We start from the raw sequence: 5693 nt of genomic DNA on the forward strand, positions 1-5693 counted from the left end.
GTTGATTGTTGTTTTGTATTAACACAATAAATACTACTACCAGTAATACCGGTAATCGTTTTCAAATCGTGAAGCGATGATATCGTGGTCTGCATGGGGTTGTATCATTGGTGTGTTGCTGAGACAGAAAATGCCATTGAAAACTACAGCGACTAGTTACGCTCTAAACCCACCAGATGGCAACAAAAACCCTTAGAGGACATCAAGGCATAATGTTAAGACTGAAAAAACCCTGAGTTGCTGCACATTTAAATACTTTGGCTCTGAGGAGGATGGCCCACAAAAAGTGTTAGACTTCGAAAACCCCTGACGTAAAGTAATGTTTACTTCATAACTTCTGTTCTGTACTCAGCCTGGACCTGTACACAAAGTCATTATGTACATTCTTGACCGTTCACTTAAAAAGAACGGTAACATTTTAGTATGGGGAACAAATGAACCATTAATTAGTTGCTTCTTAACATAGGGTTAGGGTCGGGGTTAGGGGTAGGGTTAGGGTTGGGGTTGGGGTTAGAGAAGACTCTTAGTTAATGGCTTACTGGTTGTATAATAAAGCCATGCAGAATAAGGCATTAATAAGTACTTTATAATGACTAATTAACAGCCAATATGTTACTAATTTGCATGTTAATAAGCAACTAATTAATGGTTCATATGTTCCCCATACTAAAGTGTTACCAAAAGAACATTTGTGGTTATTTGTATTGTTTTAATGACAAGTCTGGCGCATGGGGCTAAATTATTTGTGATTTTAATTTGAGTTGAGAATAAAACATGAACAACACAGACATGACACGGGTCTCACCTATTTCTCCTGTGCATTATTTTGGAAGAGTTTTTTTTTTTAATATTATAAACTGATATACCCTGAATGTTAAGAATCACTGCTGACATTTTAACAATGAACATTGCCCACATTTCAATGTAATTATTTAACATTATAAGTAAAAAATAAAAATAAAAAAAGTACTGAGCTGGTGTCAGTACTTCTTAACCATCCCACAACCGACCCAGAAAGGAGTTGATTATGAATTATGATGTGTATCCTCCTTCACACTTGGCACATGCCAACAATTGAATCACAACCTCACCAAGTGCTTCCTACATTTTGTAATATTTTATAAAAGCTGGTAGATAGAAAACGATACGTTCAAAAGGTACCGTATTTTCCGCACTATAAGGCGCACCGGATTATAAGGCGCACCTTCAATGAATGGCCTATTTTAAAACTTTGTTCATATATATATATATATATATATGTGGGCTCTGTACCGAGGATGTCGTTGTGGCTTGTACAGCCCTTTGAGACACTTGTGATTTAGGGCTATATAAATAAACATTGATCGATTGATTGATTGATTGATAAGGCGCACCGCATTATAAGGCGCATAGAATAGATGCTAGAGTAGAGGCTGGGGTTACGTTGTGCATCCCGTAGTTGCGAGACCTGTTGTGGCTCAATATTGGTCCATATATAAGGCGCACTGTCAGCTTTTGAGAAAATTGGAGGTTTTTAGGTGCGCCTTATAGTGCGGAAAATACGGTAATTATTTTTATTATCTCTGCATCTCATGCTCGCGCAACTCAACAACATTGTACTTTTTTAAAGCTTAAAAAAACGCTTATTAACATATTTCTAAGATGATCAAGCATCTGCACCTACAGCGAAATTTAACTGTAAGGCTGCGGTATTCAGAGTGCGGCCTAGGGGCTATTTTTAACCCGTAGCTAGTTTGTTTTTTCTGACTAAAACTAAATCTCGTTACAAGATTTGAGGACATTTTGGAAATACAATTTTAATATTTAAAAAAGCATTCTGTCTCTCCAGAGTTTCGTGTATTTTCAGATACAGTGGTAACTAAGCGTAAAAGTGCCCCAGCTTAAGAGTGTTTTTAGATACGAGCTGTCTCCCGGCTAATTGTTAGGCTTTAATTTGCAAGCAAAAATTTGAGTACCAAGCATTCCCGCAAATGTCACAGTAAACCCCGCAAGATCTGCCAAAACATCTAGTCCTACAGCTTGAAATCGACACTACTTTGTATTTTACAACTATTGGAATGATGAAAGTGAGTGTGAAGGACAGTGCTGAGAAGACTTGGATGATATTCGGTGAATTAAAGAAAAAAATAATCAAAAACATGACAGAGCGTGTCGCCAACTTGCAATTGGAGCATATCACTGCTAGTATGCACCATACTGAAGCCAGCCAGACAAGAATGTTAAAATACTATCTTAACAGCGGACATTTATCCATTAAAATATGGAAAAGCTGCTGACGGCGTGATTGAAGGAGAAGCAGCTGGGAAGAGATACTGTCCACTCTTCAAGGTAAATACTGTAAATTATTACTACATTACTTCATAAAACTACAGTAGTTGTTAGTAGTACTGTGGAAGTCACTTCCTTCCGGGTTCTTTGGGCCACCAGTCACCGACATCACTCCTTTTCAGGGTTAACAATAATGTTTATTTTACAATAAACGTCTCAGATGTGCAAAGTCTTTGTGTGCTTTTCAGCAATTGTCTTTTCCATTGATCGAGCACATGAATGGTTTCCCCTTCAGAGTCGTCTGTCTTGCTCTCGCTCCCCTCGTGCTTCGCCAACCGCCATCAACAACAACTCCCCTCTCCTTCCCGGCTGCTCCCTTTAACAGAGCGACAGGTGATTAGATAAACACGCCCAGGTGGGCCATATACTCACCTGTCGCTGATCTCGAAGCCGGTCCTGGCACTTCCCGCTTCGCCGCAGGCCACGCCCCCCCACAAGTACATTCTATTGTATTGATTTGACATAATATTTATTATATACAAGTTTGTTTTTCTTTATTAAAGGCTTGTTACATGTTTAAAATGGTGCTGTTTTGGAGGGGCAAAGTTATAAATTAGGAGCCCTGTCACAGGACCAGGCATAGGCTCATAAATAGATGTACGACTGTAATTGGTAATATTGGCTCATCAAAGGTATAATCTTTTTTTTGTTGTTATATTTGGCTAACATTTGGGAACTTGAAAACCGGATTGCAAGTAACAGTATTGCATATCAATGCCCTAATGTTAGCTTTTTCTCAGGAATAGCAACTAGCTGTTTGGCGAGCTGTTATTACAGTAAAGTACATTTTATTTATGAAGTACATACAGTACATTCAATGTGTTTTCTTTATTTTCATGACTATTTTATTTTACCATGAATTTATTATGTGGACCCCGACTTAAACAAATTGAAAAACTTATTCGGGTGTTACCATTTAGTTATCAATTGTACGGAATATGTACTGAACTGTGCAATCTATTAATAAAAGTTTCAATCAATCAATCAATTTACATTGCAGATTGTCACTGAATGCATCAGAACTATGAATGAAAACATGTGGAGTTATGTGCTTAACAAAAAAAGGTGAAATAACTGAAAACATATTTATATTCTAGTTTCTTCAAAATAGCCACCCTTTGCTCTGATTACTGCTTTGCACACTCTTGGCATTCTCTGGATGAGCTTCAAGAGGAGAGAGAAAATGTTTTCACTTCACAGGTGTGTTTGAAGCTCATCGAGAGAATGCCAAGAGTGCGCAAAGCAGTAATCAGAGCAAAGGGTGGCTATTTTGAAAAAAATAGAATATAAAACATGTTTTCAGTTATTTCACCTTTTTTTGTTAAGTACATAACTCCACATGTGTTCATTCATAGTTTTGATGCCTTCAGTGACAATCTACAATGTAAATAGTCATGAAAATAAAGAAAACATACTGAATGAGAAGGTGTGTCCAAACTTTTGGCCTGTACTGTATATAATAGATACAAATAAATACATACATAAAAGGAGTAAGACAGGGGTCCCCAAACTTTTTGACTCGGGGGCCGAATTGGGTTAAAACAATTTGGCCGGGGGCCGGGCTGTATATATATGTGTGTGTGTGTGTGTGTGTGTATATATATATATATATATATATATATATATATATATATATATATATATATATATATATATATATATATATATATATATACATATATAAATTCCTCGTGCATTAATTGACTGAAAGAGTGCACACTTGATGTCACGTTATCGATGGAAAAATGCATTTTTAGACAATATGATTTGCCTGAGCGGCTAGGTGAAGAAAATGGTTTAGAAAGGACAGATTTAAAAAAATTATACTTAAAAATAAAATCCGGGGCGGATTTTTTGTGACATCTATGAAAAAAAATAATGCAAAAACATTTGATTTTAATTGCATTTGAATTGTTTTATTTTCATGTATAGGCTTGTTTATTTATTTTAAAAATATAAATAGTTTATTCTCTGTTAATATAGATATTTTTTTTGTGGGCAATGTTCATTTCATAGTATATTGTACATTGTATAGTACAATCTACTCTACAATCGTGTTGTTTACATACGTATGTTTACAGTACATCGATGTGCATGACAGTATTTATATTTTCAATAAACCACAATAGCAAAGCAACCTTTGATCCTTGAAGGGTTCAATTCGATTACCAACTTATAAAATCAAACACTAGTAATATTAAAAACCTAAATGAGTCCACAAAAAATGTTTAGCGCTGGCTCTGCATTATTAATTTGTACCAATGTGTACACACCTGCAGTAGTATATACTTTCACTTACCTCCATCACCTATTTAACAACAGCATTTTGTCATCCCATCTTGTATGCAGACTTTGTAGGAGTCACGTTGTTCCCTGCAGTGAAGCAAGGAGACGTTGTAAGAGTCATGTTGTTCCCTGCAGTGAACATACAGGCTATGTAGGAGTCATGTTGTTGCCTTGGGGTGAACATTCAGACTTTGTAGGTGTCATGTTGTTGCCTTGCGGTGAACATTCAGACTTTGTAGGAGTCATGTTCCCTGCAGTGAAGCAAGGAGACGTAGGAGTCATGTTGTTCCCTGCAGTGAACATACAGACTATGTAGGAGTCATGTTGTTCCCTGCAGTGAACATACTGACTCTGTAGGAGTCATGTTGTTCCCTGCAGTGAACATACAGGCTATGTAGGAGTCATGTTGTTCCCTGCAGTGAACATACAGACTATGTAGGAGTCATGTTGTTCCCTGCAGTGAACATACAGGCTATGTAGGAGTCATGTTGTTCCCTGCAGTGAACATACAGACTATGTAGGAGTCATGTTGTTCCCTGCAGTGAACATACAGACTATGTAGGAGTCATGTTGTTCCCTGCAGTGAACATACAGACTATGTAGGAGTCATGTTGTTCCCTGCAGTGAACATACAGACTATGTAGGAGTCATGTTGTTCCCTGCAGTGAACATACAGGCCATGTAGGAGTCATGTTGTTCCCTGCAGTGAACATACAGACTATGTAGGAGTCATGTTGTTCCCTGCAGTGAACATACAGACTATGTAGGAGTCATGTTGTTCCCTGCAGTGAACATACAGACTATGTAGGAGTCATGTTGTTCCCTGCAGTGAACATACAGACTATGTAGGAGTCATGTTGTTCCCTGCAGTGAACATACAGACTATTTAGGAGTAATGGTGTTGCCTTGCAGTGAACATTCAGACATTGTAGGAGTCATGTTGTTCCCTGCAGTGAACATACAGACTATGTAGAAGTCATGTCGTTCCCTGCAGTGAACATACAGACTATGTAGGAGTCATGGTGTTGCCTTGCAGTGAACATTCAGACTATGTAGGAGTCATGTTGTTCCCTGCACTG

The sequence above is a fragment of the Entelurus aequoreus genome, linkage group LG22 (genome assembly GCF_033978785.1).
Source record: "Entelurus aequoreus isolate RoL-2023_Sb linkage group LG22, RoL_Eaeq_v1.1, whole genome shotgun sequence".
NCBI lineage: Eukaryota > Metazoa > Chordata > Actinopteri > Syngnathiformes > Syngnathidae > Entelurus > Entelurus aequoreus.